The following is a 12,016-nucleotide window of genomic DNA, read 5'->3' on the forward strand; positions in this document are numbered from 1 at the left end:
CGGGGGTGATGCTGGCGGGGGGACCCGTTGTGGCCTCGGGCGGGAGATGAAAGGAAGTGCATGTGCCCCGACCGGCCAGGCAGTTGCTACTCTTGGGGTCTCCGTTCCTTCTGAAACGAGGGTGTTAGGTGCATACGAGGAAAATCTGAGGAAACGCTGCTCAACGTGGGTCTCCGTTTCTGTCCTCGTCCTCCGCCCGGATTCCGTGTCGGACGGCGGTGCTTCCACCCCACCCCACCCCCTGCTGCACGCTGTCCTCGCCCGTGATCGGGCCCCCGGTTCTTCCGCGCCCAGGCTACCCCTTTCCTTCGGGAACTGCGCCCCAACCCATTGCAGATGAGGGCCGAGGCAATGCTGCCTCGTTGTAGGGCTTAGCCTGGAAGCGTTACCTTTGTCAAAGAAAACGGCTTAAAAGTTAAGTTTTCTGTATCTGGGAGAGCCAAGGCGAGCTAGGCCCAGAGGGGCAGGTTCTCTGTCGCCGGTGACAGCGTTGGGAGGAGGAGGAGGAAGAAGACGGGGCCCCTCGGGTCTGTCTGTCCTGTGCGTGTGTTCCCAGGAGGAGCCTTGTGCCTGGAAAGTCTCCCAGCGGTTCTCAACCTGTGGGTCGAGACCCCTTTGGGGGGTGGGTCGAACGACCCTTTCACAGGGGTCGCCTATAAGACCATCGGAAAACACACATATCATTACATACCTTTCTGTGATTCATCACTATGCTTTAATGATGTTCAATTTGTAACAATGAAGTTGGGGGTCACCACAACATGAGGAACCGTATTAAAGGGTCGGGCATTAGGAAGGTTGAGAACCACTGAAACCGAAATAAATGGGGGTGCGATGAGCTCGGGGAGCCTCGGTGCAAAGGGTGGGCTCCTCGCCCAGGTCATCGTGGGACGGTGTAGATGGATATAGGAAACAGGTGGGTGGAAAATGGGTTAGCGTATCCTGACACCCCTCGCAGGTCTTACTGGACTGCCCGGAAGTGGGGACTGACTCTAAAGGTGGACCTATTTCTACTAACCTAAGAGGCAATGTGTGTTCTTTTAAATTAAAGGGAGGAGGGGTCTAGAGCCGGACGGTTTGGGCTGCTTCGGAAGCTGTCTGACCTTAGGGAAGTTTCCTGACCTCTCTGCTCGGTTATTCATCCATAGAACGGAATTATTAATAGCACCTGTTAAATAGCGTGAAGGTTGGGTTGAATGAGTGTAAAATGCTTAAAACAGTGACTGGCAATGAGTATGCAATACATACACAGAAATCACTAGAATTGCTACTCTAGGCTGTTTCTCTAAGAAAAACAATTCATGGGCATTGAGTAACCCGTCCTATTCAGCTCTTAGAACAGTATAGCAAAGTTCTATATATTAGTTCAGAAAGAACACTTGTTTGCCTTCTAAAGACGACTGTTAGTGCACCCACATGCAATATACTAAGTGCTATCTCGTCATTAATTGAAATGTATCCAAGAAACATTGGGTTCCGGATTCTTTGTGAATTCCTGACTTGATTGCTTGCACATATACAATAAGGTCTTTTCCCCAAAAAAATCCTCTCTCGGAAAAGAATGAGTTGCTGTATTTGCCCCCATTCAAAGCCTTGCCAAGGACTGACTGGAGGAGATATACTAAATCTGAAGCTGGTTCAGTCAACAGGAGTAAGTCCTTACCTTGTAGAGATGATGAGCCTATACCTACAGGGTACACCTGCCGAGTGAAGGAACTGTCTGAAGGTACGGAACACGAGTACTTCGTGTTTAGGTTAAAAAGATAACAAGGATTCAAAAGTTCTGTGACTCCAACAACTTTTATAAATAGGAGGAAAGAAACAGTGCTTTGGAACACTGCTAATGACTTGCTCTAGTGAACATGAACACAGATGCCAAAGATTCACTGGGATCTTTTCAATAAAATTGTTTTATGAAATGTTGAACGGACGGAAAAATAATTTCTAAATATTATTTTTAGTAGTGTGTGGTTTTAAATATGTTCCACTAACAATATAAAGGACACTATAAAGAGACATTTAATTCTTTTATCTGTATCACCAAAAGTATACTTTTTTTTCTTCAAAAATTTACATATTTAAAGGGAAGCCCGGAGGCTGGAGCCGCAGACCGGGACCAGGGTCCATAACATAATTCATAGGATCATTTAAATTCAAGGCTGGTGGTACCTTGAATAAAAGATAGGACTGGCTAGGGTATGGCCAGATTCACCTCATTTCCTTTTTCTGACACAATTAATAGGCTGGTTCATTAGAAAAATGCTTTACACATTGTGCAATTAGATTTCACCAGAGAGAGAGAGAGAGAGAGAGCGCAAGCGTTTTATTGATTTTAGAGAGAGGAAGGAGGAAAGAGAGGGAGAAACATCGACCGGTATGTGCCTGACCGGGAATCCAATCAGACAACTTCTGGTGTGTGGGATGACGCTCCAACCAACTGAGTCATCCAGCCAGAGCTTCACTAGAGCATATTGGACAGAATTAGCATGTCCTTTGGTCGAAATGGAGATATGTGAGCTGGATAAGAATTCGGTTAGAATTTGATTCATTATCAGTTAAATAACTGTACTTACAGACTGGTGACCACTAAGCTGTCATCAACCCTGAGGGAGGCCTTTAGTGTCCGACTTGAGGAAAATGTCCCCTTTCTGTTTATCAGTAACTTGGATTAAGTTTATTGAATTTGTGGATGACAGACTTCAAAAGGATAGTTAATATGTTATGACTGATTCAAATCTTTGATATGAAACTTACAATAAAAATCACCTACTTATTTTAAATATTGGATTTTGATTGTAATAACAATTGTATTCTTTATTTAAAGAAAGTGGACTATTGCCCTGGCCAGTGTGCCTTGGTTGGTTGGAGTGTCTCCCATACACCAAAAAGGTGACAGGTTCGTTTCCTCGTCAGGGCACATAATGAGATGGCGGATTTGATCTGGGTTTGGGGGAACATGCAGGAGGTAACCCATCTATGTTTTTTTCACATCACTGTTTCTCTTTCTCTCCTTCCCTCCTCTTCCTCTCTCTAAGATCAATTTAAAAAATTTTTAATTTAAAAAAAAGTAGGTTGTTGCTGGATTTTGGAAATCTTTTGGATAATACAAGATTTGCGTTGTACATTTTGACATTCAATTATCAGTTGCTTGGGGAGTTTATAATTTTAATATTACTACTTGAAAATTTTGTTTTAACGTTTAATGCTGCTTGTCCCTTTATTTTTGCAGTTACCATCTAGGCCAGGGGTGGGCAAACTTTTTGACTGGAGGGCTACAATGGGTTCTTAAACTGGACCGGAGGGCCGGAACAAAAGCATGGATGGAGTGTTTGTGTGAACTAATATAAATTCAAAGTAAACATCTTTACATAAAAGGGTACGGTCTTTTTTTTTTTTTTTTAGTTTTATTCATTTCAAATGGGCCGGATCCGGCCCGCAGGCCGTAGTTTGCCCACGGCTGATCTAGGCCCTTGGTGCCTATTTTCTTCATTTCCAATTGAGTATCCTTTTCCGAATAGCAGTTGTTTAAATCTTATGTTACTGAGCATCACCCCATTTAATTCTTGGCACATTACTTTATCAAGCTATTTGGAGTGCCTTTAACTTCCTTGGTCAATACCACAAAATTTTCTGGTTTTCCCTACGTTCTCTTTTCCAAGGCACCTTCTATTTTGCCCTCTTCCACTTGTTCTGCCTTCATTTCACCCCTAAGACCTGGCAGCATGTCTCCTGATATTGTGTTTCAATCTCCTTTATTCTTTGGAAATAAAAAAAGTTCATGTAACTACTCATATAAGCTTAACCTGTGCTCTTTTTGCCCTCAAACTTGTCTTCTTTTTTCTCTTTCCATTCACTGTCACAGTTCTTCGAAAAGCAGCCCCCACTTGCTGCTTTGTAATTCTTCCCCTTTTCCCTTAACTTGCAGTGACTTGCCTCTCTTCCTACCCTCACACAGTTCTATTGAAGCTACTAGCCTTAAGGGGTCCAGCAGCCTCCTCACTGCCCAGTGAGGTCCTTCTCAGACATTCGTCCCCTTTCCGGATATTGTTGATTACCACATCTGCTTCCCTTTTGGTTTCTATGACATTCTCTTCTTGATCTCCTATCTTTCAAATCACTTTGTGTTTTTCACTGACTTCCCTCTTCTTCTCTCCTCCCCAATGTAATTATTTCTCAATATTTAATCTTTAGCCCTTTTCTATCATTGTACTTTCTTTGGGGGGGAGCAGTCATAACTCCCATGATTTCACGATTTTTATCTCTTAACTCTGTTGTGAGCGCTAGTCCAAAACTAACCAGTACTAACCATTTAACTTTCCTGCTCAGATACCTTTGGTGGTTCCAATTCTTAGATACCCTTCCAGCTGGGTCTTCTCCCTAATAACACATTCATATTCACATTTCTCCCTCTTTCTCTCTCTCTCTGTCTACCTGGCTGGTTATTTTTGGTTCACTAGCATACTAGAGCCTTTAAGACACTTTATGTTTGATGTTTCTTTTATCAAGAACCCCCCTCCCCTCAGTGTTTGCCTATTAAAATCTTATTTATTCATTAAGACTTAGCCAAAATACCTCCTTTCTTTTAGTGCTTTCATTTGCAATTAGTTGTTGCCTACTTTGCACAACCGCTCTGCATAAGTCTCTTCTAGCACTTACATTATGCCTTGAGTATTAGTTACAGGATCTGTTTACATATCTCTTTCTGGATTGTAAGCCCCTTTAGTGCCAGGACTTCATTAATTTTTGTTGATGCCTTAACCATCTTCTGCAAAAGAGTGATTCAGAGTTGTGTAGAATTTACTCATTATTAAAATAATTTTTTAAAATATGTTTTTTATTGTCTTTAGAGAGAGAGGAAGAGAGAAGGAGAGAAAGAGAGAGAAACATCGATGTGAGAGAAACACCAATTGGCTGCCTCCTGCACGTGCCCCACCAGGGATTGAGCCTGCAACCAGGGCATGTGCCCTGACCAGGAATCAAACTGCCACCTTTGGGTGCGTGGAATGACACTCAGCCAACTGAGCCACACTAGCCAGGGCTAAAATAATTTTATCAGATATGTGTGCAAGGTATCATGAAGGATAACAAAGATGTGTAAACAATGCCCAGCCTATTTGGGAATTTATCATATACTAAAAGAGATTAAAAAATACTAATGATTTGCTCTAAGGCAGAAACTTCAAGAGTGTTACTGTGCACTGTAAGACCCCTCACAGACTGAGATCCTTTCTGGTGGATGATGATCAAGGAAAGTTTTATGGAGAAAACATTGGAGCTGGATTTTGAAGAATGGGTAGACTGTTTGTAGGTGGTAATTAGCAGAAAATTTGGCAGGAATAGAGACAAGATCAGTATGGCTACCTTGTAGCAGGACTGCATGCTGCGTTGCATTCTGTATGAATGGTCCTCCTGAAATCTCTGCAGTACAGTAACCCAGAATATGGGAAACAGTGGGAGACAGGAATGCAAAGGAAAGTGAGGGTTAGATTGTGAAAGGTCTTTAATGTTGGACTAGGGAGTTGAAATAAAGTTCCATAGAGAATGAATAATGAAAAATACGTGATCGGATACATTGTTAGGCCCTCAATCTCTTCTTGGCTGTCACATGTAAATCCCGTTACTCATCATTACTTCTCTTATATGTGTATTCAGAATCTGATTTGTGGGGTGGCCATGATTGAAAGGAATTGGTGCTAATGAAACCATGTTCATTGAAACCAAACAGGAGTCTTTAAGTCTGTGGAAAATAAAGTCATTTCAACAAGCATTTTCTAATTCCAACTAGACAATGGTTATCTAGGTAGACAAATTCCTTAATGTAACTTACATTTTTGTGGGGAAGAGAGGCAATAAACATATAAGCAAATAGTGTATACTAAAAGGTTAGGTTGTGATAAATGTTCTGAAGAAAAATAATCAGGGTAAAGGATAGAGAGTGATAGGTATTATTTTTGATAGGATGATCAGGGAAGGCCTATAAGGAGATAAGTGAGGCGAGATCTGAATGAAGCAAGGGAACAGCCAAGTGCATATTTGGGAGAGGAGTTTCAGGTGGAAGGAACAGAACAGCCAGTGCGAAGGCGTTGAGTCAGGAACATGCTTGGCCAGGAATATGGATGTGATACCAAGATTTGAATGTTGCCAATGAATGTAGTTAAGATACACAACTGGAACTTTCTTTTTAATGTCTATTTAAACAGAGAAGAGCCTCATTTATTTAGAACCTTACTTGTCGGGTTTCATTGGGTTAATGGAAATTACCCTCTTGAATGGGCATCTAAGAGTGATGTGATCCTTAGGGCTGCTTTCTCACTCCAGTGTCTTGTCCTGGCAATATGGTTACATTTGACACTCACAGCCTAGGGAGAAAACAAACTCAGGTGTATGTTGATTATTGGTAGAGTGGGAATAATGGATGAAATCACATGCTGTAAAACTGTGTGATAAATGTGTGAAAATTTTTCATGGTATGAGAAAATAAGTGAGTGAATAGTTACCATAATCTAGAAGTGATGTATGTTCATTAAAGCTACTAACAGGAAGTCACAGTTCCAGATAAACTTTGAGAGATCAGCCATTTCATGAATTAGAAGAGCATTTTAGACTCATGAAGGCATCAAGAGGACACTAGGCTTCTATCTGGTGGACAGAGAAGGATAGAAAAGACAAAGACATGTTTCTTAGGTGTTTTGCTAGGAGACTGGTGAACTCAGCTGTGTCACAGAAAGCCATCTGCCTCTTGCCTCCGTATAGTAGGTAAAGCAAACTGGTGCCTGATAGGCTTTGTAAACAAACCAAGTTACAGCTCAGGTTAAAACATTGGTCATAACACATGGAGTACATACAAGTAACATTGAGGATATTTGATCTGTATAACGGGGGTTTGTTCATTCCACTAATACCTGAGCATCTACTCTGTGCTCAATACTATGTGACAGACAAGTTAAAGAAGTAAGTAACACATTGGGTAGGTTTTGTAGCAATGAGGGCTGTGTTGAAAACAATATAATCAAGAGTGTTCAGAAGATGGGGCACTATTTTACTTATTTACAGCAGAAAATAATTTTATTTTTTACCCTAAATATCACTTTCAACTATGTTCCGTTGAATTTTCCTTTCTTGCCTAGAACACATTTTAGTCAGATCCCATAGCTTTCTGGTCTTCTTAAAAAGTACTCTTTAGTCTGAATCAAAATGTCAGTCTCATAGCAAAATCAAAGCAACTCTTCTACCAGCTCATGACCTTGGCTCTGGATATGCAGAAGACAGTGAGAGAGCATTTTTCTTGGATTGGTTTGGGAAGCCCTCTCTGAGGTGACATTGATCCTGAGCCCTGAATGATCTGCATGTTAGGCAGAGGTCTTGAGGTGCAGTGGTGAGCTCGGCATATTTGAGGAAAACCATTTTTTAAATGCATTTTTATTGATTTCAAGGAGGAAGGGAGAGGAAGAGAGAGATAGAAACATCGGTGATGTTTGGCTGCCTCCTGCAAGCCCCACACTGGGATCAAGCCCGCAACCCAGGCATATGCTCTGACCGGGAATCGAACTGTGACCTCCTGATGCATAGGTTGACGCTCAACCACTGAGCCACGATGTCTGGGCTGAGGAACACCTTTAAAAGGGTTGTGTGGCTGGAACATAGAATTGCCAGTATTCAAATGTATACTGTAGTTTGTGGTTCTTTTGGTTAATGGGGATTGCAAATGTGGTTTTAAAATCACATAACTGGGAGCACTAGTGGCTCATAGACAATATGGAAACCCATACATTCAAATAGCAAACCTCATAATTTATTTGAGAGACTTAAAATATACAAATTGGATTCCTTTTGTAAGTTATTAGAATGCCATCACTGGATATTTATCCTCACCCAAGGATATGTGTGTGTTTTTATTTGTTTTTATTTATTTGAGATAGAGAGATATTGACAGGTTGCTTCCCATATGGGCCCCAACCTGATCGAACCTGAAACCTAGGTATGTGTCCTGACTTGGAATCGAACCCATGACCTTTTGATGTATGGGACAATGCTCCAACCATCTGAGCCATCGACCAGGACAATAACTTCATTCTTTATTTTCTCTTAAAAGCAACAGTTGACATCATTGTAAAATATTGTAGTAATATTGCTCCTACTAATTGATGGGGTATGTTTTGTTCTGTATATTATCTAGGAATTTCTGGATATTTTCAGGCAAACCAATAGGTCAATATTTGTTTCAAAGTAAGTGAGTCATTAAAAAATGATAATGTTACTTTTAAAACATTTTAGCCCAGCAGTTGGAGCGCAGTGATTGTCGACCTATGACCCAGGAGGTCATGGTTCTATTCCCAGTCAGGGAGCACATGCCCAAGTTGTGGGCTTGATCCCCAGTCGGGGTCGTGCAGGAGGCAGCTGATCAATGATTCTCTCTCATCATTGGTGTTTCCATCTCTCTCCCCACTTCCTCCCTCTTTGAAATCTATAATAATATTTAAAAAAATAATTTTACAAACCAGTGTTTTTGTTTATTTGTATGTATTTATTTAAGCATTCCTATTTTTTAACATGGTATCAAATTCTCCACATAAGCAATTGTATATCTACTTCTTGGGACTGAATAAAGTAGAATTGTAAATTAAGTCGTTATTTGAAAAAGCATTCTTTAATTTTGATGGGAGGTGTGCAGATATTTTTACGTAGTACTCTATTCTAGAAAGATCCATATTGCATCTTCCATTACTGGCCTATAACACCTCCCCACACTCCAAACACATTATGAAAAGTTAAACTATTTCTGTAACTTATTCCTAATGCATGTTTTGTTTGTTTGTTGTTTGCTTTTAAACAACAGTGGCTACAACTAAGAGATTGTGAGACTTTACTGTCAATCTGTTTTGTTTATTTTTTTCTTATTTATTGATTTTTAGAGAGGGGAAGGGAGAGAGAGAGAAGGAAACATCAGTTTGCTGTTCCTTGTATGTGCCCTGACCAGGGATGGAACCCACAACCTTGATGTATTGGGAGGCCGCTCTAACCAACTGAACTACCCTGCCAGGGCTTTTGGTTTTGTTTTGTTTTTAAATTTTTTAATCTATTGATTTGAGAAAGAGAGAGAGAGAAAGGGAGGGAGGGAGAGAGAGAGAAGGAATATCAACTTGTTATTCCACTTATTAATGCATTCATTGGTTGCTTCTTGTGTATGCCCTAGCTGGGATCGAACCTACAAACCCTTTGGTGCACAGGCCGACATTCTAACCATTGAGAAACACTGACCAGGGCCAGTTGTTTTGTTGCTTTTAAAATAACCATGGCTTCAGAGAAGTGATTGTGGGACTTTACTGTCAATCTGTCTTTTTCTTGTCTTTTCTTATTCATTGACTTGAGGCCCAGTGCATGAAATTTGTGCACTCGGCGGGTGGGGGGAGTCACTCAGCCCAGCCTGCACCCTTTAACAGTCTGGGAGCTTTCGGGGGATGTCCGACTGATGGCTTAGGCCCGCTCCTAGGAGGAGTGGGCTTAAGCTGTCAGTTGAATATCCTTAGTGCTGCTGTGGAGCCTGGTTTCTGGCTGAGTGCACTGACCACCAGGGGGCAGCTCCTGCGTTGAATGATTGTCTCCTGGTGGTCAGTGCACGTCATAGCGACCAGTCATTCTGCCATAGGACCGAAACTGGCTCTCCGACATCCCCCGAGGGATCCCAGATTGTGAGAGGTCGCAGGTGAGGACAAGGGACCCCACTGGTGCACGATTGGGGCTGGGGAGGGATGCAGGAGGTTAGCCAGCCAGGGAGGGACCGCGGGAGGGCTCCAGGGCACGTCTCACTCAGTCCCAATCAGCCGGACCCCAGCAGCAAGCTAACCTACCAGTTGGAGCATCTGCCCCCGATGGTCAGTGCAGATAGAAAGACAGACAGACAGACATCAATTTGCTGTTCTGTGTATGTGTCCTGGCCATGGCTTGAACCTGCAACTGTGATGTTTTTAACTATTCTTTCATTAGTTAATACTTTTCAGAAAAAGCTGAATATATTTTATTTGAGTCTGTGTAAGCAACATTTTATATTAAGACATCCTGATTTTTTAATGCTGATTATAACAGGTAAAGGGAGCTAAACTTTTGTTCACATGTTTTTCTTTCATCATTTTTTTTTCTTACTATTTTCATCCTCTCTCCTTAATTGTTTCTGAGAAAATTGACACTGGTTTTTCCCCCTCAACCCTATGAAGGTGATATTAACATATTGTGGACCAGTAATTTTATTGCTAACTTTACCCAGTGGCCAGATAAATTTCTATTGAATGAGTACAAAAAAACGTTTTACTTAAATGTTAAAGGCATGCTCTAAAATTAAATACCCATTGCATTTTGAAGTTATTTATTACATGTTCTTGCAAGGTAATATCTTTTTAAAGTATGATACTTTGTAAAACACTGTGTAATATGAAGTGAGAATTCTCATGATCTGTCTGCAATGTGTTAAGTAAAAAGCAGTGGGGAGTACAAGTGATGAGGGGAACTATACACTAGTCATTTGAGAGCTTAAGGCCTTAATATTGCTTGTGTTGAGTTATTTTCAACATTCTTTCTCTCAGTCCCACATCTCATTATCACCAGATCTTGTTATTATTGAAGCAGAAGCAGTGGAAGTTCTAATCTTACCTAATAATAGACAAACATGTGAATTAACCGTCCCTCCACTACGCTCACCAGCCAATCAGGAGAGTATGCAAATTAACCCAACAAAGATAGCAGTTAATTTGCATACTTAGGGGTGAAGTGGCGGAGCGAAGACTGAAGGCTCCGTCCAGAGAGAAGGCCTGGGTCCTGGGTGCCGAAGGAAAACCGGAGCCGGCAGCCAGGGGAAGAGAAGGCCTATTGCACGAATCTCTTTGGGTAACAGGCCTCTAGTATTATAATGATAGCCAACACTGCATGTTTCTTTATGTCAACTATCTTTCTGAACATTTCACACATATATACTTATAACAGCCTTTTCAAATACTTATTATATCCATTTTATATAGATGACACTGGAGCAGAAAGAGTTTAAGTAATTTACTCATTTGGCAAGTGGCTACATTATAATCTTATTCTTACAAAATCTGCTTCATCACAATCTTACCATTAACACCTTCCTTTCTGTTTTATTGCCTCAGTTTTAGGCATAATCATTTAGTGCCCCATAGTAGTAGCTTTTTGCTAGACTCCCTTTCAATTTTTCCTTCAGTGAATTTATAGATGATCTTTGTAGAAGTTGAATATGATTACGTCAGTAGCCAATGGCTATCATTCTCCCACCATCCAAAGAATTGTATTTAATATATTATAATTTGTTACTATCATTTATTTTGCTTAGATTGAATACTTTCTTACTTTATTCAGCCTTGGAACTAGCATGTTCTCTAGGAAGACTTTTCATGGAATAGGGTATTGAGAAATCAAAATCTGGATGCTAGGTATGCTAATGTCTACTGGGGAGTCACTCCTTGCAGACCCTCTCAGTAGACTGAACTAGACATACAAATACACACCCTATACTTATTTCTTTATCTGTATTATTGAAACCCATGAGTTCATCTAAGTTCACTAAATTGATTTCTATCCTTCTCCTTTTTTATATATGTAACTTCCTTCTCTGGAAGTGAGAAATCTGGCTTTTGGACTGAATTATTCAGGAAAGAGGAATGAAGGGACGGAAGGAAGGAAAGAAACTAGTACAATATTCTTGATATGTATAGATGTAAAACTCGCTGTACATTTCTTAAGTTCAGATCCTATCTAATAAAAGAGAAACATGGTAATTAGCCGTTTGTCCGCTACCCTTCCCATTGGCTAATCAGGGCGATATGCAAATTAACTGCCAGCCAAGATGGTGGCCGGCAGCCAGGCACCTTGAAGCGAACATGAGGCTTGCTTGCTTCAGTGATAGAGGACTCCAATGTTCCCCGCCTGCCTTGCCGGCCTCTGAGCCTGCAGTTTGAAACATTGTAACAAATATAGAAGCTAAACAAAACCCCAGAAAACCGCTTTC

The 12,016-nt window shown here is 41.0% G+C and overlaps 1 pseudogene; it reads left to right on the forward strand.

Annotated features, from left to right (window-relative positions):
* The first annotated feature begins 2,502 nt into the window (after positions 1-2,502).
* LOC102763546 overlaps positions 2,503-12,016 on the forward strand; it is a 36,878-nt pseudogene continuing 27,364 nt past the window's right edge.

The sequence above is a fragment of the Myotis davidii genome, unplaced genomic scaffold, assembly GCF_000327345.1.
Source record: "Myotis davidii unplaced genomic scaffold, ASM32734v1 scaffold1491, whole genome shotgun sequence".
NCBI lineage: Eukaryota > Metazoa > Chordata > Mammalia > Chiroptera > Vespertilionidae > Myotis > Myotis davidii.